A 24,736-nucleotide genomic window follows, 5' to 3' on the forward strand; every position below is an offset into this window, starting at 1 on the left:
CATCAACGCTCTCCACGCAACTTGACTGAACTTGAACAGTTTTGTCCAGAAGAATGGGCAAACATTGCCAAATCAAGGTATGTAAAGTTGATGGAGACCTATCCCAACAGACTCACAGCTGTAATTGCTGTCAAAGGTGCTTCCACCAAGTATTAAACTCAGGGGTGTGGACACTTATCCAACTAAGATATTCTAGTGTTGTATTTTTAATTAATTTTCTGAAATTTCCATAATTTGTTTTTCACGTGGAAGATGTGGGTTACGATGTGTAAATTAAGGTGGGAAAAGTCTGATTTAATGCAATTTTATTTCAGGTGATACGGCAACAAAAGTTGAAAACTTTGAAAGGGGGTGTAGACTTTCCATAGGCATTGTATATAATGTCAGTGTGTATCCATCCATCAGACCATCAGTCCATCCATCTCCTCCATAACTCCAAAACCATTAAACCTCACAGCCCCAAGCTTTGTATGTATACTGAGTGAACTCCAAGGTGGTGCATGAATGAAAATTGGGTGTTTGGGTTAATTTAAACACCCCTTTTGAAGATCATTTATGGGGTGCTCATCATGAACAACTAAAATAATCTTTATGATGATCGTGGTGCACCATCTTGGTCAGCCCTCTATCAGCTCACAAGAGTCTTAAGCTGCCGTATTTTTGGCCTGCTCAACAATGACATCGCTTGAAACAGGCCGCAATGATTTCTTAACGATAAAGTTTTTGTTTTTTTCACCGTCCTCACTTCTATCATCGAATGTCTGATCATCACAATGACAAATTGCTGGATACACTGCAATGCTTAGAAACACACAGAGCCGCCAGCTTCCGTGGCATAATTTAATTTCCGCACATGCCATAACCTCAAAAATCTCTTGAACTGAGCCGAATTACAAAATTTAAGCTCCATCATTGAACTTGGCAGCAGTTCCAACTGATAAAAAGTGTTAATTTGTCCAATTTGGACAGAGTTTCACATTTTGAGTGTCTCCGGGAGGTGCTTAATATGACGGATCGGCGATCGCTAATCGCTTACAAAACCAGCTGTTCCTTTTCAACCGTTTCATTGGAGTGCTTCCTGGAGTGCTTAAGCCACTTGGCGAGCGCTCCACATGACTCACTGTCACTGAATACTGTGTATCGATCGACTTGAACAAAGTTCAGGAGCTACTCGACTGTGTTGGCCCCGTATTGTCCTGTGGTGCATCTGATGGTAGCTGGCTCGCTGAAAATGTGCAGTTTTATTTCACACCACGTTTCTCCTTTTTGACCGATCTCCTTTTATTATACGACCCATCACTTCGGCATAGATAAATACATGTAAAAAATTAAACGATTCGTTTTTAAAAGTTTCTTCAACCATGTTGTTCGAGTGCTTGCTTGGAGCGCTCTTCAAGTTTCGATCTCTACAAGTTTCCATGGCAATACTGCGGTGCAGTTGTCCATGTGGACATCTCCAGCATTAAGAAGGCAAAGTAAATTAGATGATTATGATGAGCAAAAAATGTTTTCAGTTACAAAACAATGAATTGTCACATCAGGGCAGGATAGATGAGAGGTATGCACCCTCCCTCTAAGCTGTCTAGCCTGAGTTTGAATCCCGACCCAGCTATAAACTGTCATCCTGGTGTTTCACAGGCAGGGTGCTTCATCAATGTGTGTGCCATCTCTCGGATGGATGTTAAATTGGACGTCTCATCTGTTGGAATCCCTACCCCTCTCCTCTCCCCTCTCCCCCCTCCGCAGTCTCCCCACCCTCTCTCTCCCTCCCCTCCATGCTGCCTTCCCTTCCCATCATACTGCCTTCCCTCCACCTCCACTCATGTTTACATCTTCCAAAACCGCCTCCCCTCTCCACCCCCATGGAAATCTCCCGGCGGTTTCAGCGTGCTGTGTTAACGTGATGTTTTAACGTGCCCTATTTTATTCAATCCTCTACTACCCCCCTCCTTCTCCACAAGTCCCCCAACCAAATAAATTCAAGTCCATAAACCCATCCCCTCATACCCACCTCCTCCCAAACCCACTCCATACTTCCCCCCTACTCTGTCCACCATCCTCCTCACCCCAACCTCCTCCAGGAGTGTATAGCGATGTTTGGTGAGGTGTCACTCTCCCCATGCCCCCTTCCTCATTCTCCCCCCTTCCTCACTCCCCCCTCACTCCCCCACCCCTCCTCGTCTTCTCCCTCCTTCCTCTCTACCTCCACTCCCTCATCTCTCTACCCTCCCCCCATCCTCTCTCTCCCTCCCTCTTTCTGCCCTCCCCTCTTAATATTTTTGTCAGGGATGCTACGGGTTGTATTTGCTAGTGTGTGTGTGTGTGTGTGTGTGTGTGTGTGTGTGTGTGTGTGTGTGTGTGTGTGTGTGTGTGTGTGTATGCGCACGTGTGTGCGTGGGCACACACATGATGTTACGGTTTTAGAAAACCTACCCCAAGGGGAGAGCATACATGGACACGTAGGAGACCTGAGGATCACTTATTTCATCAGTCTATGTGTAGATAGGCAATGGTCACTTGTCAAGGGGTTGTTCGGGTGGGGCATGCATTGGTTAGTTTGTGTTTTCCCGGTGTGGTCTCACCTCCCCCACCCCCCCCCTTCTGTTACTTTCAATCTTTCCTTCTTCATAACTATCATTCTGTTCAATCCCTCTGCTATTTCAATCATTCCTCCTTCACATCTTCAGTCTGTTTTCCCCCCTCTGCTCTTCTCAATCCACCAATAACCTCCCCTTCACCAAACATCCTTTCAACAATCCCTCCTTTTTTCCCCCATTGGTCCGTTACCCCACCTCTTCTCTTTTCGACAATCCCTCCTTCCCCATCGCTCTTTACTCCAACCCTGTGGCCATTCGGTCATCCCTGTCTCCGGTGGAATCCCTTTCCATTTTCGCTCCATTCTCACATGCATGCTCATGGCACAAAGCACACTTGGTGTTCGTGGCCTGTGGGATGGCGCTTCACACATGTCAAACAGTACGTGCAGTGCAAAGGACGTTTTGAGCGTGCAGGGAGGGCTGAGGGCTCCCTTCGTGGCTTTGGGTGCGTGAAGTGAGGGGCGGCGGCTGCATTGAGGGTGTCCTTAGAATGACGTGGCATTTTCCACAAGCTGCATAGTGGACCAGACCCCCTCCAGATGTGCACCAGTGAGGGACAAGGAGGCTCGGAGGAGAAGGGAAAGAAAGCTTGTCCTGAGGGGAGAAAAAAACAATTTGGAAGAGGAATAGGATGGAAGCTTACAAAAGGAGGCTCGGAGGAGATGACATTTCCAGGTTTTCCTGAGAGCAGAAAAGGCTCAGAGGTCCTGAGAGGGAGGAAAGCAAGAGGAAGAGGACAGAAGTGCATGGAAGAAGGCTCAGAGGAGACAGGAAAAAAGCTTCTCCTGAGAGGGAGAAAAGTGAGAGGAAGACAAAGAGGAGCAGCAAGGAGCTCAAAGCTTGGAGTTGTTTGCACCTGGTGTACCTGGGGTGCCGGAGAAAACTCGCCTGCGGGGTCTGGGCACCTCGGGGATGCGGCTGCGTGTCCCATCGTGCCGCATCACAACTACCCATCTTCCCCATCCTTTCGTCCTTATTCTCAAGTACATTTGGGCTTGCGCAGCCCATCAGGCTGTGTGAGGTGAGGGAGGTCAAAAGGTCAACATAGGCCAAAAGTCAACAACTTTGAGATTCCTAAAATCCTCAATTTTCACCCAATTGACTTGAACATTGAATCGGATTTATATTTAATGTCACAATTCAACCAGCCAATCATTTTTGAGGTCAACATAGACCAAAAGGTCAACATAAGCCAAAGGTCAACAACCAAGGTGGTGTTTCTAAAATCCTCAATTTTTATCCAATTGACTTGAAATTTGAAGAGGATTTATATTTCATGTGACTGAATTCAACATGAACCAAAAGGTCAACAACCAAGGAGGTATTTCTGAAATCCTCAATTTTCATCTGTAAAGCATTTGATTCAGAGAATTGGGATGCCCTCTGGAGGATTCTTGGTCTTCGTGGGGTGCCACCAAAACTGATCGATCTGATGTCTGAACTATACTCTAACACTGAGAGTGCTGTGAGATGTGGTGGTACCATCTCTGACTTATTTCCAGTTGTTACTGGAATTCGTCAGGGGTGTTTACTGACCCCTTTCAGCACTTGTATGGACTGGATTCTGGGGAGGATGTGAGAGAGATCAACCTGCGGTGCATCTTTTGGAAATGTCAAGATCTCTGACCTTGATTTCGCAGATGATGCAGTCATCTTTGCGGAGACTCTCGATATCCTTTTGGGGACCCTTGAGGTGCTAAATGAGGAGTCGGAGCCACTGGGATTATGGGTTTCCTGGTTCAAAAACTAAGAAGCAGGCTTTCAATGACATCTTGAATGCTACTATCCTGTCTGTGCCTGTTTGTGGCGAGGATGTTGAAGTCACGGAGAGATTCACTTACCTTGGGAGTGATATTCATGTCTCTGCTGGCTGTGAGCCAGAGGTCAACAGACGTCTGGGTTGGGCCTGGGGAGTCATGGATTCACTGGATCATGGCGTGTGGCATTGCCGCTACCTGTGTGGGAGGACGAAAGTCTGAGTCTTCAGGTCCTTGGCGCTTCCAGTCTTGCTCTATGGATGTGAGATTTGAACTCTGACCAGGCATCTGCGACGGAGACTTAATTTCTTTGGTACCAGGTCTCTTCGGAGAATCCTTGGCTTTCGCTGGTTGAACTTTGCGTCCAAGGAGCGGTTGCTGAGAGAGACTCAAATGAGATTTGTTACCTGCATAGTCTGTGAGCATCAGCTGCGGCTGTATGGACATGTGGCTCGTTTTCCTGACGCTGATCCTGCTCACCAGGTTCTCTCAGTGAGGGAACCTCGTGAGTGGAGGAGGCCAATGGGTCAACCACGTGCCTCATGGTTGCAGCAGGTTCATCAGCATCTCAAGGAGGAGGGGATGGGTCAGGCATCTGCCTGGGGGATGGCCAGACGGAGGTCCCTGAAATACTGGCAGAACGTGGACTCAGCGTCGTGCTGCTCCGGCGCATGCTTCCATACCTGAAGTGACCTGAATTCACCGAGCCAATTATTTTGGAGATCAACATGGATCAAAAGTTCAACGACAAAGGTGGTATTTCTAAAATCCTCAATTTTCATCCAATTGACTTAAAATTTGAAGAGGATATACGTTTCTGGTCACTGAATTCAACCACTAATTACTTTTGAGGTCCACATTGGCCAAAAGGTCAACCAACATAGGCCGAATTTCTAAAATTGTCAATTTTCATCCGATTCACTGGAAATTTGAAGAGGAGTTGCATATTTGGTCATTTAATTCAACCACCAATTATTTTTGAGGTCAAATTTGTTTTATGGATTTTGCATGTAATGTAGCTCTGCACGACGTCGTCTTCTTGTTACTTGCAAAATCGAAAATTCTTCAAGTATATTGGATTAGTCGATTTTGTTATTCTGTCTGGTCAACATCGGCCAAAGGTCAACAACTTCGATGAGATTTCTACAATTCTCAATTTTCATCCGATTGACTTGAAATTTGAAGAGGATTTCTATTTCAGGTCACTGAATTCAACCAACCAATTATTTTTAAGGTCAACAAAAGCCGAATTTCTAAAATTGTCGATTTTCATCCAATTGACTTATAATTTGAAGAGGAGTTGCATATTTGGTAATTGAACTGAACCACCAATTATTTTTGAGGTCAAATTTGTTTTCTGGATTTTGCTCTATTTTTGATTTTTAATGGATGCTGTTCTCGCCAAAGAAGCTGCATAAAGCAACCAAGAAGGCCTACCCAAGGTAAGCACATTGCTGTTTCAAACCCTTCCCATAGTTCCTCCACAGATTTTAAGACATTCACAAAAGCACTTAACTTGCGTAGGCCGTCTCGGTTGCTTTATGCACCTTCTCTGGCTGGAAGGGCATGGGAGGTATCAATTTATTTCTGTAATCCTCGCCACCTAAGTTTAGTTAATTAGATGAGAGCTGATTGGCTATTACCTTCATTCACAGGTGAGAGATGTGGATGGGTCTTTCTTGATTGTACATATATATATATATATATATATATATATATATATATATATATATATATATATATATATATATATATATATATATATATATATATATATATATATATATATATATATATATATACATACATAAACAAGAAAGCAACTTCAGCAGATTTTGCTTTGAGCATCCAACTTCTTCAATTAATATTCTGTTCTTTCGTTTGCATCACATGGTTGCTAGTTTGGATTTTTGCTGCGAGTGCCATTGTGCTGCATCCGTTCCACGTTTTTGAAGGTTGAACGGCACCCCCTGTCGGTTAGGGCAGGAATTTGAATTTGTTCAGGATGCTGGCGATAGCTTGCCTACTCTTCATGATGGACACCATGGAATCTTTAACGTCCACCAACTAACATTAGCAGAGGAGACACCCAATCTAACATACATCTGAGGGACAGCACATTCATTGATGGTGCCTCTTGCCTGAAAAAAAAAACGGCAGAATGACAGGTTCAGATTGAAACCCAGGTGAGATAGCTCAGAAGTGAGTGTGCATAACTGTAAGTTATTCTGTCAGCTCTTCAACGACGATACGACCGACGCTTAACCTGAGCCGAATAGTCCCTCGGCACTTTAGGACCACTCGAGATGCAAGTGCGGAAGGTGATGCATCTGAGCCTGTACCAGGGTTATAAGAACGTGTTCCTCATGGTTAAAGCTGAAGTTTGTGTGAATTGCAAATGTCAATGTGAAAAACTTCGCCTCCCAAAGAAGCCATTCCCCCTCCCCCTACCATCCAGCCAGCCACACACGGGAGATCCTGGTATGACCTCGACCTTTCATGGGAAGTTCAAGCAGTTAATCAATGTTCGATTTTCGCTCCGATGTATTCAAAAGAATCGTGAGAAAATAGGACAGTTGTAGGGATAGTTTGTGGGCGATGGCCGTCCCACGTTGTGGCCCCACTTGCCACTGCCGTACCGGCCATATGGTAACCATCGGTGGTGGCCCAGTCTGTGGGTCTTTATCACGCACGCGGCTTATCGATTAGTCACAGTGCCTTGTGAAGCGGTTTCTGGCGTTTACAACCTCCTAACGAGACAGCCTTGGTCCTGTTTGTCTGCTGCCGTTCGTTGCTTTTGTGATAAGTATGTATTTCTGGAAAAGCTCATGCCATCGTTTCCACATATTTAAGCCATATTGCCTTTGGTTCCACCACTTTACAGTTAAACTCGTTTTTTTTAACCTTTTACCTTTTTTTTTTTTTACAGTTAAACTCGTCAGCCTGAGGTCGCCTTTTACCTTCTTCTTCGTCTTCTTCGTCTTTGACTCATTCTTCGTCATCCATCCTCACATCCAAAATGGTGCCTTATAGAAGTTCATCTGCTCAACAAGAGTCAAGTCAGCTGTGGAGTTGTTGGTGGTGGTGGATGGGGTGGGGGTGCGAGTGCTGGAGATTGGGGAGAAAAGTGGGGGGAAGGAAGGGTGTGCTTCGGTTGCTCCACATTTGGGACGAGGCATCATAAGGGGATGGGGGTAACAGGAGAGTATGAAGAGGTGTGTGTGTGTGCGTGCGCAAGGAAGGTGGTGGGGGGGGGGAGGGGAGCACAGTGAAGTTGGCAGCACGACCCCAAGCTGTGCGCCTCAATCCAGGCCAACAGAGTCAACAAACTCGGATTAATCCCTCCAGAGAGACTCTTAATGAGTGACCGAAATGTTTATCGATGCAAAATACCATCTTGTGTAGTGCAGGTGGAAAGCGTTACAGCCGGATTCGAACCACCGGTCTCTCAGAAGGTTATCTGTATTCAAAGCACCTTAAATGAACGTGGATTCCACTCGGCGCCCACCGGGGTCCACGCTTCCCTTCAACACCCAGGGATGTCTTGTGGCGTGATTGATTGTTTCACTGCACATCCATTTTGACCGGATCGGCGACAGCGTGATTAAGCTCTAATCTTGTCTGAAAATGCGCATTTCAAAGAGTGAAAACAAACGAGAAAAGCTAGAGAGCAGACGTTGAGTTACCGGGGTTCGCGATCGTCTGCTCTTGTCCATCTTCACGATGCGGATCAATACACGAGGTAGTCTCGAGAAACCGATCACCTTGATTTTGCACCAAATAACATGCATTTTGCAACATTTTCAAATCGAGGGTTTTCAGTGGCCAAAACGTACACGGGCAATGATCGTTTTCATATCAAACGCAGGCGAATTGTACATGCGCCGAGCAAGCGATTTCCATCGATTTCGTGCGTAAAGCGAGTTCGAAGGATCGAGGCACAGCTTTGCCTCTTCCTCTCGCCATTATGAGGACAAATGGAGGGAAGAAACAAAATCTCCAGATATATCAACGACCTCTGGCCTTCCCACTCCATCTCAAGAAACTTTCAAAAGCGCCACGATTTTCTGGGTCAAAAGTTGACAGCGATGAATGAGGGATTAACGCACAAGAGAAACGTCCAAACCCCCCCCCCCCCAAAAAAAAAAAACAATGTAGATACGAGGAAAGAGCTCGAAGTGTGTGCGCTTCTGACACATCAGGGTATTGTTTGGTGTCGAGACCTCGATTCGATTTGGAAAGTGAGACCTGCGCCCGTCGAGGGCGCGTTTCCACTACACGACCCAGGGACGCGGGGCGGCTCGTCGTTGCGAATTAAATTCCTCGGGAGTTCGTTAGCAAACGAAAGCAAAGCCCCGTTTCAGGAATCTGGAAACAATTTGGTTTGAATTGTGATCTTCGCTCGGTCGTGATTGGCTGGGACGGAGAGTTACCGGCCGATCGTCTCCCTTGGTGCCGACGCCGGGGGAGTGAGCGCGGGGTGCGCGGCTCGAGAACTCGGCGCAATACGGTTCTCCATTAACAGCAGGAAACACGCTCCGTCCCAGGCTGATGGAATCCAAGTTTTCTGGGCGAAAGGAAAGAAAACGTTCGCCACATCTGGAAACAATATTGTCAGCCTGAGGTCGCCTTGGGGCGGTTTGAAAGCACAGCGACTCTTCTTGTGCGCAAGAAACGGGCGATCCCTGCATGCCGTCGGGTGTCCGTGTGTGTTTGTGTGTGTGTGTATGTCAAAAAATCTCTCCATGCAATCAGTAAATGTATGAATTGCTTCTAAGTTAATAAAGTTATCAAGTTCAGCAAAGGATGCTGTTCCAGAATTTGCACAATTTACAACATCCTTTAAATGTTAGTCTAATGCTTAAAGAAGAGCTGTTATACTGTTCAAGAAATTATTTTGATTTATGAGCAAAAGACGTGAAAATAGGGTGAGTGTTCTTGTGTGTATAACGTTGAAAAAAAAAATTATATGTATATATAATATGGCATGATGTTGCAGCTCACAAACAAAAGACATGGAGCTCATTTTACCGAGTCATTGTCTGCGTTTTGTTTTTAAAAGTTCTAAAAAGAATCCACTAATGGAAACTATTCACGCTGGTTTATCTCTGGGTTCCCAAACGTGCGTCTCCATTGTAACAATGACACAGATTGGTGGTGCCCCCTCCTCGTCCCGCCTCGGGCTTGCAGCTGATTTCGCTCTGCAGACGGGCCGAGCGCGAGTGGAGCGGACCCGTCCCCTTTCTGTTTGTTTTGCTCATTCTTGCACAATAACCTGCCATTATTCACGATCCCTAACGATACCCGAGCAGTTTCCACCCCAAAGTTCGGCATTGCGTCTTGCCGCATTGCAGCGTCTCAACTTCGGCGTCGAGCTTGCATATATGTTGGGTGGACTAGTAGTTTTATCCGAGACAAGTGCAGTGACTTCAACCACCTGAGCACCGCAAACTATATGGATTTCGACGCAGCACTTTGCAATTAGCGGTCACAATGTGCTGGATTAAGGGATGGTCTCCCAACCCAAGAATCACTCTTCCAAACAAAGTAAAGCGCTTCACTCTTCTTTATTGCAGGGCGAGCCGGCTGGTTAAAGCCTCCGAGAGACTCTAATTACGACACCGTGTCATTGATGGCACGTCTCATGGACGAGCATTTTGCGACGGGCGGAGCGTCTTAGTGAACGGGTGGAGCCTGTCCTCTGCCCACCAGCGAGGAGTCGAAGGGGACTTTTACCATGAAATGAATCGCGATGCTCATTCATCCCTAGCCGACTCTTTGTGAAAAGAATAAAAATTTTGTTTTTCTTATTGCTTTAACATCGCAGCTCCAAGTGCATCGATAGCAAGCTGCTTTGACGACGCTCGGTACAAGTCGGCTGGACAGACATTGCGTCAGAACAGGTAACGAGCACGCCACCGGGAACTTCGTCGATACTCCTGGAAGTTTGCACAAACTCTTCGATGCAAAAGTGCAGAAACTAATCCCGCATGTTAAGAGTATACTCGTGTGCTTTTTCTCTCTCTCCCCAAGCACGTGATATCTTTCCTTTATTTCTCGAAGTTTCTCCGAGTGTACTCGCACATCGGTGTGCTTTCTACGCAAAGATTGTTCCAAATTCAGACGCCGCATTGAAGATTGCAACTTCATGACGCGCGTGACAGCGATGCTCGTGTCTCGCGCCGTGCAGACGTGCATTCGAGCTCATTGTTCCATATGTGGGAGGCGTGCTCTCTCTCTCTCTCTCTCTCTCTCTCTCTCTCTCTCTCTCTCTCTCTCTCTCTCTCTCTCTCTCTCTCTCTCTCTCTCTCTCTCTCTCTCTCTCTCTCTCTCTCTCTCTCTCTCTCTCTCTCTCTCTCTCTCTCTCTCTCTCTCTCTCTCTCTCTCTCTCTCTCTCTCTCTCTCTCTCTCTCTCTCTCTCTCTCTCTCTCTCTCTCTCTCTCTCTCTCTCTCTCTCTCTCTCTCTCTCTCTCTCTCTCTCTCTCTCTCTCTCTCTCTCTCTCTCTCTCTCTCTCTCTCTCTCTCTCTCTCTCTCTCATTTACATGTACCGGTGCCATTGGTAGATCGCAGTGCGGTGCGAACCGCTGCCTCATGCAACTAACCACCCAAACCCTCCCCTACCCCTGCCCCCTCTGAGACACACTCATCACACACACGTCCACACACCCCTCCCCATTATCCCTCGCTCCAGACCCATCGCCAAGGAGCATCACACACATTACGGACACGCAACAAGTCGCCTGCAGGGTTAGCATTTAACTACTGCTGGAGTTCAGCTCAATAATCTTAACTTTTGCAACCTCCAATTTGATCCTCTTAACTTCTGCAGCTTCCGAGTACCGGTGGATCGCGGAATCCGACTCTGGATCACGGGACGCCCCCGTTGCCCTGGGAGCTCGTTTATGGCAGGTATCCGTGATGACACGCCGAGTGTGAGCGAATACATCGCGAGGAGAGGATTCGAGGTCTGCTGAAGAGGACATCGGGTCGACATTTCCTCCTGCGTTCGTGCTTTCGAAAAGATCTTCCTCGTACACAGCACCACGGGTCGCCCTCAGGTACTTGATGTCGTGAGTTGACGTGTTGCTGTTTGTTTTGTATACACGAGGAGTGATCGGTAAATACGTGGCCTACACAAATTATGTCCTGCGTCAAAGAGACTATGAATTGTCTCCACAATCCCATATACAGAAGAAATCCGAAAATCATTTCAACGATCAATCACTCGATTGGTCCTTTTGGACAAAACTTTCTTTTGTCACTAAATTTCGCTCATTTATGTTAATTGCGCACTTCTGACGAAGTTCCAGGGAAGTGCGAAGACTATCCAACTCAGTGGTAGTTTCGTCGAAGTAGTTCAACGCGATGGAGAAGTTGAGATGTTTTGAAGAGCTTTCGCATTCTCTGACATCGTCGGTGAAATTAATTGGGTCATTGAATTTCACCGATAAAAACTCATGTTTGTGCCGCAAACGAGACCTTAATCATCACCTGTGCTCTCAAACTCTTATTGCCCTTCTTTTCTTACATGAGCGCAGCAACCGTGCGCTCATCTGCGCTTCCCTAATTGTCGTCTCGTTGTTGGAACAAAAGTCACGGCGAAGTTGCTGCTGGTGAAATGCAATCGATTGATTGCCTCGAACGCCAAATGCGCACGAATGCTTGAGGGACGCACGGAAAAAGAGGCCGCTGCGAACATGTTAGACAAACATCGTGTTCACAGACAGTACATGCTCGTACATGTAGTGTTCTCCATCTCTAAAAGTCCTTGTTCCTTGTTATTTCGCTCACTATACTTGCTCCTCCATACGGAATCTCAGCGATAATTGCGCACCAGGGATTGAAATGTCGGGCTGGATAGAAAAAGAGCACTCGGATAAGTGTTGTAATTCGAAGAACGTTTGAGATGAGTGAAGGAAAGAGCAAAGCTTTCTTTATGGAATAAAAATGAAGTTTAATTTTGACAATCCAAAAGTGTGGCTTTCGCAGCGCCATTAAGTTTGATGGCAAAAGGCGTCTGTGCTCCATATGTGTGCTGTTTGCTGCTCAGACGCTGAACAGACCCCGGACGGGGTGGGTTAGAGGGGGAAGGGTTAGGGGTAGGAATGGATGAGGGAGTAGGCGGTACAAGGGAGAAGAATGGGGGCAGGGGAGGGAGAGTCTTGTTGGTTGGGGGCTGAGAAATGGTTGCGTGGCACTTATTCGGTGTTGTTTGCGGTTCTCTGCAAGCGGTTACCTTGTCCGCGCGCTCGGGGGGCTTTTTTCCGAGATTTACTTGCAAAAGCAAAACAACCACGTCATGATCAGTCTTCTCGCTCTTCGCCTACCCTAGATCCTTTACAATGTAAAATTTGACGATTTAAAGACATATTTTCTCTCTTTATTGTGCAAGTGTACCCATCGAGACAACGGTGGCCCCTTCTTTATGGGACCAATTATTCCCACCTTCTTGTGGGGTCGGCCAGGGAAATGTTTTGGCTCAAGTCTTTAATGCACCGACTGAGCAGTCCTGATGTTTGACTGAAGGTCATTTGGGCAGGAATTTGTCATTTGGTCAGGGTGCCGGCGACAACTCGCCCATAATCTTCGCGAAAGATACCACATCGCGAGCATGGCGTTTCACGGTTATTCCGTTTTTTATTTTGTTCCAAACCTTGTGCATTAGCAGTTGATATTGAAAACTTCCTCGAATATAAGAGGTAACTAAAAAATTCACGATATTGTCAATAATTCCGAAGCCTTATATTTGTTGATGTTTACATTCTACAAAAATTGAAGCATATAGCATCTTAAGGACAAGTGGAGTAATTTAGGCTGCAGGCAATATGAGGTTATTGTTTTGTGGTTTGTTCATGAGAGACACAGTATGGATTCAAGTGAAAATGGATTTTCTGAATGTTCTGTGATAAAATTGAAAGTCTTTGATCTCTGTGAAGCAATTGCGCCATCAGGTGGTTGAGCGACTGAGCAAGTGACCTGTGGCAGGAATTTGGAATTTGTTCAGAGTGATGGCAATAACTCGCCGACTCTTTGCAAAAGACACTGTGGGAGTTTTAACGTGCACAAACACCCTCAGTGCTGGGAGACTGGGACGCCCAGTTGAACGTCCATCCGAGGAACGGCACAAACATTGATGCCTTGCCCTGCCTGCGAAACACCAGGGTGGCAGTTCATAGTTGGGCCGAGATTCGATTCCAGGCGAGACAGCTCAAAGGCGAGTACATACCTATCAGTTATTCTCCTATCTCACTATCAGAGCATTGCACTTCTACCCTCTGTCATGTCATCCTTCTCTGAGCCTCGATCTTGCATAACAAACCAAGATGGCTCAAACATGGTATCAATGTAGTTGCTCTCCATGAATCCTTCTGCACAGCAGCTCTATCCTCATTATAACAAGAAGATGATACTCTAGGTCCCCTGTCTTTTGGCCGATATGAGGAATCGATCTGTGTAATATGAAAGCTACATATTGAACGGTTTTTGAAATATCGCTTGCACAAGCCAAGTTATCAGGATGGTTGCCATAGCAACATAATTCAGCCAATCACAGCCGTGATCTAATCAGGTTGAGATAACGTCATGAGGAATAAATATCTGCAACATGAGAGCTAAATGTTGAACGGTTTTTGAAATATCACGTACACAAAATTACATGGACGGATGATCGGTCGGTCGGTCGGTCGGACGGACGGAGCTCATTTTAATCTCCCCAGTCTCCGACCTTGCTTGAGGGCAGGGGACAACAAGATGACAAAAACTGAGCATATTATGCTCTAAATGTGGCTCAACCAGACTTCTATATCATGTAAGTGCAACTTCTTAAGACTTTGACCGAACGCCCCTGGAACACACCCAAGTATCCCTTGGGTGTACCCTGTTTACCCGATGTATTACTGCCCGACACTGCTGTCTGCTTGAATGTGCTGTCCGCAATTATCCCGAAATATTTTATCCTCATCCGCTTGCTGCAAAATTTCACCATTAAGGAAATAATTCCTCCAAAGACCTATACTAACCACACATTTTCCAACAATTTCAACTTCCAGCTATTTGTCATTCCCCTAAAAATCTGAACTCTTCTGAAACGATTGAAAACTTCCCTCCTCATTGTTTACTTTACCCCCCCCCCCCCGACAGCTTTGCCTCATCTGCAAATCAGAACACCTAAGTTTCTCCTCCATCATATCACAAGTTTATACAAATCACAAACAGTGATTAATCCCAAACTGTCCTGAACACTCCTCCGCCAGACTACTTTTCTCGAATCTGACATCGGCCCATTTACGACTACTCTATCACTCTGTGTCCTGTTGTTGAGACAATTTTCTACTCAAATGGTTAAGGTGCCCCCCCCCCTCCATATCACTGCTCTTGACTTAACCCACAACCCCCTACCTTATCAAGAGTATTCTGCATATCTAAGAAAGCAGTCTACTTTGTTTTTTGTACACATGATCGAGGCTCATGAAAGTACTAGCGCAGAATGGAAGGAAAAAAAAACTGGAGAGGGGGGAACTCCAACAGTAGAGTAGAAGTGATGGTGAGAGTGAGATCAAGGGGGGGGGGAGGAGAGAATGACACACGGGGGTGAACAAGCTGCATGGAAGCTGAAACACAGGAAGAAGAGGAAGGGGAAAGTGGGGATGAAATAGAAAAGGAACAAACCAATCAACAACTAGCAAACAAAAAGAGATGAGGAAGAGGGGAGGGGAGTGGGGGGGGGGGAATCACAATGACCTGGAAAAAGGGGAGTGCTTGGGAATGGGATCGTTTGGGGGGGTAGAAGACATCACAAGTATAGAAGGGGGAAGACCTGAGGTTGTGGTGAACAGCTGTCTTGAAGCAATGATTGCAGGTCGGGGGTTGCATCATTGAGGGCACGTGCCTTAAATTGAGTTAACTGGGATGTCCTGTCTGCCCGAATTATCAGGAGGGCGTTACAAAATAATCCCACAGTGGCTTTAGCATTGTAGAGGGGCACTGCATCAGCAGCTCACTGCACCTCTGTAATGATACAACCAGCAGGTCAATTTTGTAATTGAATCTTAGTCCAATATGCAATCCCCAATGACTGAAGGATGGCATGCATTGTTCAATCACCCTGCCTGTGAAACACCAGGATGAGAGTTTATAGTTGGGTCAACATTTGAACTCAGACCAGACAGCTCTCGCGGTGTGTGCATACCTCGAGCCCATCATACCAGCCCATGCGTACTACAGAAAGGAACAAACCTGTTTCTTCACTGATTCATTCCAATGGGTGAGGCAGGATCACTTCCCACTTGAGCCTGGCGTTGGCTTAGCGGTTAGGGTGGTGGCTTGGGATCATAGGGTCCTGAGTTCAAGCCCTGTTTTTACCGATGAATTAACACCAGGGGGTTGACTCAACCTGCCATCCTTCTGAACTTGGCCATATGAGCATCAGAGTACTGGGAACAGGGGCACTGCATCAGCGGCATAGCTGTGCCCCTAACCAATAATGCAACCAGCAGCCAAAGAGGCTGTACATGATCGGTACTTCCCTCTTGATGTACGTAATGAATGACGTGACATGAAATCATGGTGAATGGTGTCCACATTGCACAATGGCCAAATTGCTTGCGTTTATAAACTTGGCCATCCATCTTGGGATTGGTGTAGGGGGCAGTTTGTATGGTGGGTGCTGTCACATTCTCCTCGACTTACCCCCGTTATACCTGATTTCAGATAAATTTTTTTCCATAAAATGACCCCGAGGCACAGCAAGATGTAAAGCGGATGCGCTGCGGCATTCATGCTGACAAGACCAATTCTATCCATCAGATTTTTACATTTGCAAAAGTAGAGTCAAAGCAATGGCTTTTATGCTCCCAGGGAATGATTGAGTTATCGAGAGTTTTCAGGTGAACTTAAAAACATGGCCACCGCGGTATTAATTAAATAATTAATTGCTAGCAGATGTATCTTCGAACGGAAATAGTCTGGGGGACGCAAAGATGACTTGTTGCATGAGTTTTGACCACAGGTCTTCGTGAATGTTTGTTGTTTAGCAATGAGCAATTATTATTGTTATTCAGTCCAAAAATTTTTTTTGCCCACAGTAATTATTCCTGTTCGAAGCTGAAAACCAACCAACAACTTTATTTACCAAGAAATGTTGACGTTAGAAGTAAACGTTCAGTAAAGTTTACCATTGACTCGACAAACACACGGAAACATAACTAACTTATCGAGGCAATTACTGTTTGCATCGCAAAACGCCTTGTTTATCTCTTCGAGTGTTGAACTAACTTCTTACGCATGTTGGCGTCATAATGCGCAATTCTCCTGTTATCACATGATTGCCAGGTCGTGGATGGAGTTGCATTCACTAAACCAAACCCCAATTCCCCCTCCACCCCCCAAATGCTCCCTCTTTCGATAGAGACTTGATATTAGAGTATTCCAGAGCAGATACATATCTCAAAAAACCGGGCAGTAGATTGAAATCACAAAATAAATACAGAAGTTCAAGAGAAGCTATTTTGAATATGTGCTTGTAGTCAAAAAGGTTACGAGTCACTTAAAAGGCTTGTGTGTGTGTGTGTGTGTGTGTGTGTGTGTGTGTGTGTGTGTGTGTGTGTGTGTGTGTGTGTGTGTGTGTGTGTGTGTGTACACATATATATATATATATATATATATATATATATATATATATATATATATATATATATATATAATGTTGAAACATGAGGAGTGTGATGAGCACTCTGCTGATCCCCATTGGACAACAGTCCACACCAAAGCGTCACCTCCAACACAGAGGTTTCAGCTCGGTGACTCTGTCAAAGATACAAAGATTATATGGTCATCATCAGTTAAACATCAAACGGAATCACCAATCCGATTTTGGGCTTGTTTTCGCTCATGTCACACTTGTCACACTCCTCATGATTCGATTTTCCTGCTGGTCACAACACGTGCCCTCTGGTTGAATGGTTTGCATTAGCAGGAACAATTGTCTCGGTGGCAGACAGATGGTTGTTCTGTGCGGATTATGCGGTTTTACCGTGTGAGACATAATCCGCGGCGATGCTCACCATAACAGTCAGGAGGTGCATCTGATGTGTGTATGTATATGTATATGTATATGTATATGTATATGTATATGTATATGTATATGTATATGTATATGTATATGTATATGTATATATGAGTCACGTGTCATTGAAAGCCAATATTGGTCATTACACCTACCCTGAATATCAAGATTAAGCACTTTTCCTGCCTCGTGGGAAGTGGCACTCCGGCTTATCACGAATTCCAATGATACCAAATATTGATAGCAAGGACAATGTGTCAACCAGCGACAAGTTGAGGATTCACAATGAGATGTGCGCTATTGGTTCGACAGGATGGTGCAGAGGTGTAGCGCAAATACCTTTGAGCAGTCTATCTTCATTTCGAAACCGGACCCGACAGTTTACAGTCACATCAGTGCCTTGAGATGGAGGATGTTAAAGATCCCAGGGTGTCTTTCGTTAAGAGTAGGTGAGTCATCACCGGCACGATGAGCAAACAACAAATTCCTGTCACCTTCAGCTGGACATCAGGTTCATGAAACCCCAGCCAGAACCGTTCTGCAACCGACCTGACAAGAAGGTGGGAATAATTGGGGCTGTTGTAGAAATAGTGGACGGGGTGGATGGTAAGCAGTAGTCGATGGGATGGATGGTAAGAAGTAGTGGATGTGGTGGATGGTACCTTTCACAGCTACAGATGGAATGATGGTAAGTAGTAGTCGATGCGATGGATGGTAAGTAGTAGTAGTAGATGGGATGGATGGTAAGTAGTAGTAGATGGGATGGATGGTAAGCAGTAGTAGATGGCGTGGATGGTAAGCAGTAGTAGATGGGATGGATGGTAAGTAGTAGTAGATGGGATGGATGGTAAGCAGTAGTAGATGGGATGGATGGTAAGTAGTAGTAGACGGGGTGGATGGTAAGCAGTAGTCGACGGGGTGGATGGCAAGAAGTAGTGGATGTGGTGGATGGTACCTTTTCACAGCTCTTGATGGGATGGATGGTAAGTAGTAGTGGATGGGATGGATGGTAAGCAGTAGTAGATGGGATGGATGGTAAGTCAGAGATGATTTATTTATTTTTCATGGGTTTTATGCTGATCATTCTGTCCTGCTGATGAAGTGATGGAGACAGACATGACGCTGTACATGACTGGAGTTTTGTGATCTTTTGAAAATCTACGTTTGCTTTGTGTGTTCATGATGATTTGCTGTGCTTGAAGTTTTCTTCTGTCTGAATCCATCGTTTCTTGTGAGTGGTTAATCCACTCGTTTTGCTAACACGTTGGTGGGAAGAAAGTTGTGGGTTGTAAAAGAAGAAGGAGGTTGGGGGTTGGGGGTTATAAAATTCATTCATCTTTGCTCAACTTGGTTCTCTCCACTTTTCTCGTTTTCTATTTCTCTCCATCATTACTCTAAACGTCTTTACCTCCACCACCAAAGGTGGACTGAGGTTATGTTTTCACCTCTGTCTGTCTGTTTGTCCGTGAACACGATATCTCCAAAAAGGTTGTGGACGGATTCGAACGAAACTTGGTGGGCAGGTTGGGCGTGTGATAAGGACCAATTGATTCGATTTTGGTGAAGATCCAATCCAGATCCAGATACGATAATTATTAAATTTAATTTATTTTATATTTATTGTTTATGTTTTTCTTTGCCTGTGTACAAAGTTTTTGTGTTTTCAACATTTCTGGTTTAATGGTGTCCTTTGGCTTTAAGTCGGGGGAGTTTGACATGTTTAATATTGCCCCTGTTCTGCTGATGAAGCCATGAAGGTCGAAACGGCGCTGTTCAATGTTGTTGTGAATTCAAACTTGTGAAGATCCACGTAGCCATTTCACATAGCCTATTTTGGGTGGCAGTTCATGGCAATGCCCTTTGTAGATCCCTCCTTTCCTCAAAGTCATTCACAGAGAGGAATGGCATTCGCCTCCATGTAGGGTCTTCCACCACCTTCTTAAAACAGTTCTGCAGGTTTTGATGACCCAGGAATTAGCAACACTTACAGGGTTTACATTTTGGAGCTCTGAGAGTCAAACCTAAAGATATGACAGTTGTTCAGTAAGTTCATGGTCGACGATAATAATAGAAAAATAATTCAATACGTACTGGGTTCGACGAAAGAGTTTGGATTGTTGCACAATATGATGTGGAAAATTTTGTTTCGTTTCCTTCCTTTATTGGCTTTTTAACGTAAGGCCACACACTTAACAATCACTCGTCATAACCAGTCATAATCACATTGATTTAATCAGGGTTCGTGGAAGAGGTTGGGGATATGAAAACAATACTATCATTACTCATTATTATTATTATTATTATTGCAACACAATGTTAATTATGCACAAAGCAAAAGGCTAGCTGTGTATCCATGGCTGTGTTGCATTCCAATCGCAGCATTCTTGCATGTCACCACCGTGGTCATCGCTAATTAACCTATCAAAACAGACCAGTGAAGATGAGGATAAATGGATAAAGACAGCCATGTCCGGTGTTCACAGTTCTTCGAACAAGGCACTCACAGTATTACAAGACACGAGATGTTTATGTGTTTTTCAATGTACAATATATATATATATATATATATATATATATATATATATATATATATATATATATATTTACATTGTAATCTCACAGGATGGTGCAGAGATAGCACGCTTACCTTTGAGCTTTCTCTTCTGTGTTTCATTCTGAACCCGGCAAGAATCTATTGGATTGGCGCTTCATCAAAGGTCGGACGTTACATCAATAGGATGGACGTCAAATATCCCATGGTATATTTAGATGAAGATGGGCGAGTTGTCGCCAGCACTCTAAAGGAATTCAAAATTCCTGTCACCTCCGGCAGAATGTCAGGCCTTGCCATCTGCTTCATGAAATGCTTGTGCCAAAAATTTACCCGGGCGACTTTGCAGTGAAGGAATAATTGAGACCATTAATGGAGTAGTCGTGGTAGTAATATATTGAATATAATCATGGTGGTTTATATATATATATATATATATATATATATATATATATATATATATATATATATATATATATATGTATACACACATACATGAAGACCCTTTTTGGACAGGTTGTCGCTGCTCCTCTGGTTGGCAGTGAGTGTCCCAGAAACAATGGTGGAAAGAAAGAAACGTTTCTTTATGTAGGAGTTGTCTCCTCAGCTGGTGGGTTGTCCAGATAGCAGAGCACTGGATACATACATACATACACCGGGCGTAGTGGCGTGCGCCTGTAATCTGGCTACTCGGAGGCTTGGGTTGGAGGATCGCTTGAGGACGGGTGCTCTGCGCTTGGCCGTGCTATGAGAGGGTGTATGACAGCCTGTAATCATGGCGAAACCCAATCCTTATCCCTGTGTCGTAAGAGGTGACCAGGGTTGTGTCAGGAAGGGCATCCGGCGTAAAACCTATGCCAAATCAGTATGCGGATCATAACGGCTGATCCGCTGTGGCGACCACTAACAGGAACAGCCGAAAGAAGAACAACATACATACATACATACATACATACATACATACATACACATGGCAAAGGCTACTCATCAGTTTACTGATGATATAAAAAAAAAATGGTGTGCAGCATTTTGATCCAAGCAAAGAAGGTCCAAGTCCAAGATTCCATCATTTCAAGCCCGCATGACCGTTTCTTTCTCATTTCACTGACGATGATGCACCATCGCGCTGTAACTCTTCGCCTGATTTATTCAGGAAATACTTCAAACCGCATTTCTCAACAACATCCTCTGGTTTCCGTTTCTCCATCTGGGAAACAGGCGGAGTCGAGTCTGGTTTGTGCCTCTGTTGGACATCCGTTCCCTCAGTTTTTTTCCGACCACAGGGGGCTCTCTCCAGTTTCCCCATTTTATTGCTTGTGATGCGTGAAACAGGAATTCTCTTCAAAGAGTCTAAAATAATGTCTAAACTGCTGTACTCCATTGTTGGTTATGTCAGTGAAAGTTGTGTTTGCCTTTTCCAAGGCTCGATGTGATAATATTTTTGTGAAAGTGCTCGAACAGCATTGAATCAAGAAATCGTGTTTCCTATGTTATAGGTTTCCTTGAGCCTTGGATTACATGCAGCGACACATCAGATGCTACGGTCAGATGCCATTGACTTGACAATGCTCCTTTGCTTGAAGATTTAAAATATCATCATAGAATCAAGAACTCGTCTTGCTGGTGAAGACTGGTGTCGATGTGCATCAGAAGACGGGTAGAACGATGGATTAAATCTACAGGACATTGATTGAAGCATGCTAACCGCCATGGGAAGCAAGGAGAATCTGTTTCGAGTGTAAACCCTTCATCAGAGCAAAAGAGAAAATGAAAGGTTAACATCCGCCCAAGATGCTCTTTTGCTCTGCCGAAGGGTTAATGCCCAAAACGTCAGGTTCTCCTTGCTTCCCACGGCGGTTAGCACACCTCACGTCCTATTGACTTGATCCAATGAAAATTTCAAAACATGGTCCCCCCAAATGAGAACAAAAACAATGAAGATGGGTACGAAGACCCGTGGGACTTGTCCTGGACCTTATGGCAACATTCGAGGTTCCCGTCAAAAGAGGCACAGCAATGTGCTACTCGGAGGAAGAATCAAACTTTTATATGAAGACACTAAAAGCATAAATCCAAGGAAATAGGAAGCACAAATACGAGGGTCCGCCGCGGCTTGTAGCCGACTGTAGAGCAAGGCTGTTGCGAATGATTGTGCGTAGCAGGTGACTAAAGGTGTGTACAGGCAACAATGTGACGGAACACAAGGTATTTCGCATCGTTTGAAGGTGAAACATTGAAAATGGCACAAAGTGTATAATTTATTCTTTGCACCCGTTGAATCATACACATTATTTCGTGATGTTTACCTCCGTCCCAGAAGGTGGATGGAGGTTATGTTTTCATCCCCGTCTGTCCGTCTGTTTGTTTGTTGACGAGTTGATTATATTTCGGTGAAGATCGGTATCCAGGTACCTGAAAAAAAATTTTTTAATGTTAAAGTAAGTCTTCACCATTTTGAGAGATGGAGCCAAAAACAATATATAGCACGGTATTTCAAAAAGTTGTAGATGGGTTCTGACAAAACTTGGTGGATGAGTTGGGTTTGTGACAAGAACAAGCCGGTTCGATTTTGGTTCAGGTCACAATGCTGATACGGCTTATCAGTAGGAGACAAAACGTAAACCGTTCAGCCTGGCAGAGGTACGCACTCTACCAAGCGCCATTCTAGTTTATAGCATGCTTTTGTTGAGATATTCATTAAATTGGTCCGTTTTATGATGGTTTTGCATTTCTTTACTTATTCTGTACAGCATCTAGGCTGCTGGAAGAGTGAGGTCACTGTGGATAATCGTTTAGAGCAGTGATCTCTAACCTGAGGTCCACAAACCACTCGGTGTCCGTGAGTCCATCAGCAGGGGTCGGCGAGTAAAAACCAAAGCACAGCTCGACCTGAATCAATGAGACTTTCTTACCAATTTAAAAGTACAGCTTCCAGGTGCAGTTCAAGGTGTCATCAGAGAACACCTGCAAAACCTCGCAGTGCAACTGCTTGAATACTTTCCTGTGCCCGACCCCAAGGGACCTATGTACTCTAGATCACTATGTTAGTTGTACATGGTGATCCACGAAAAAAAAACTTTTTTTTGGAAAAATGGGGAGGCTTGTATGAGAGCTAATACACAGAATGTGCAAGGGGAACAGGGGACAAGAGGAGTGTGAGAGGGAAGGAAAAACAGTGGGGAACAGAAACATTGGGAGATCTGTGGAAGGGAGAGGGATGGGGTGGGATACACAGGGTAAACAAGATGGATGCTACAGAGACTTTCAGGAGGGAAAGCAAGGAATTTGAAGGAGGTGGGCTTGGAGAAAATTAATGAGGGTAGAAAAGATCATGGTTTTGGTTGGGGGAAGTAAGAGGTGGTGGTGAACAGCTGTTTTGAAGACCTGGAGGGAAGAGTAGGATTGAAGAGAGTGTGGGAGTTTGTTCCAAAGGCAGAAAAATATAGGAATGAAAGAGTGAAGGTGAGCAGTTTGGAGGTTCAGAAGGGGTTTGCACACTCGAAAGATTGGGAACCACTGGTTTAGAGGAAACAGACACTGATGGTGACAAATTCCAGGGTTTATTCTGCACAAGCACTAGTTATGTAGATGAGAAACTGACGCGTCGACTTACGTTTCTTCAAGGGCTCGATTTTAGTGTTTCTTCTTACGATGCTGAAGGAAAATATTAATAACTATCGAGGCACCCGTGGTACACACAGCTGGGAGCCAGAAAGCAAACAGACAATGCAGAAATGGCGAATGCCAAACCATGAACAAATAAATTCCACATTCGTATGACACCTTCAGTCGAATGGCAGGCATGAACAGCTGGTTTGTGAAGGACTCAGGCAAAAAGCTTACTGCAGCTAACCTCACCAGAAGGTGGCTTTATAATGTCTCTGTACGCGGTAAATGCTGAATCCGCAAATGTGAGCAAAAAAATTGCGGCATCTGACGGATGGAAACCGAGAATCTCAATTGCATTGAGAAATTGCCGAAGCTGCGAATGTGTTTAGATGCAGAGAAAGACCGGCATCGCACCGGAGGAAACGCAACTTGTTAATTGTATTAAGATATCACCAAACTAGCGAATGTTTGCACATGCGGTAAATAGAGAAACTGCGAATGCTGAACCAGTGAATGTGTTTACATGTAGGGAGGAGATAGAGATAGAGATATATATTGATTCTTTTGGGTGGAAATTCAAAATCACAATTGTATTGAGATAATACGGAACCAGCAAATGTTTGCCAATGCAGTAAATAGTGAAACTGAATGCCAAACCCATGAATGTGTTTATATCCAGAGAGAGAGAGAGAGAGAGAGAGAGAGAGAGAGAGAGAGAGAGAGAGAGAGAGAGAGAGAGAGAGAGAGAGAGAGAGAGAGAGAGAGAGAGAGAGATTTCGTACGGGTGCAAACTCAAAATCACGATTGTATTGAGAAATTGATGAAACATCCCCTCCACCTTAGGACACCCACTGGGATCCCAAAACGTTGCACAGAAAGTTTGGCGGGGCAAGCCCCAAAACTGAGCGAGTAGTTTGTGGATGGACAGACAGACGCTCCTGCTTTATAATATACAGTGACTTCAGAAAGTATTCACACCCCTCTACTTTTGTCACATTTTGTTGTGTTACAGCCTGAATTAAAATTGGATTACATTGAAATTTTTTGTCGCCGATCTACACAAAGTACTCCATAATGACAGTGAAAACATGTTTTTAGAAATCTTTACAAATGAAGCAAAAATGAAAAGCTGAAATGTCTTGTGTCAATAAGTATTCA

At 44.7% G+C, this 24,736-nt stretch overlaps 1 protein-coding gene across 4 annotated transcripts in view; it reads left to right on the top strand.

Annotated features, from left to right (window-relative positions):
• LOC147008550 (platelet-derived growth factor receptor alpha-like) overlaps positions 1 to 24,736 on the top strand; it is a 125,295-nt gene that overhangs the window by 17,389 nt on the left and 83,170 nt on the right. Inside the window, exons 1-2 of one of the 4 annotated variants that reach the window (XM_085863961.1) lie at positions 10,066 to 10,257; positions 11,185 to 11,413. The gene's annotated coding sequence lies outside the window, so the exon portion shown is untranslated. Of the gene's footprint in view, positions 1 to 10,065; positions 10,258 to 10,911; positions 11,414 to 24,736 lie in introns of those variants that run through there. The other 3 variants (XM_085863963.1, XM_085863962.1, XM_085863960.1) reach the window with 3 other exon arrangements.

Source organism: Eptatretus burgeri, chromosome 18 (assembly GCF_056783735.1).
Source record: "Eptatretus burgeri isolate ZD-2024b chromosome 18, Ebu_testis_v1, whole genome shotgun sequence".
NCBI classification, from domain to species: Eukaryota; Metazoa; Chordata; class Myxini; order Myxiniformes; family Myxinidae; genus Eptatretus; species Eptatretus burgeri.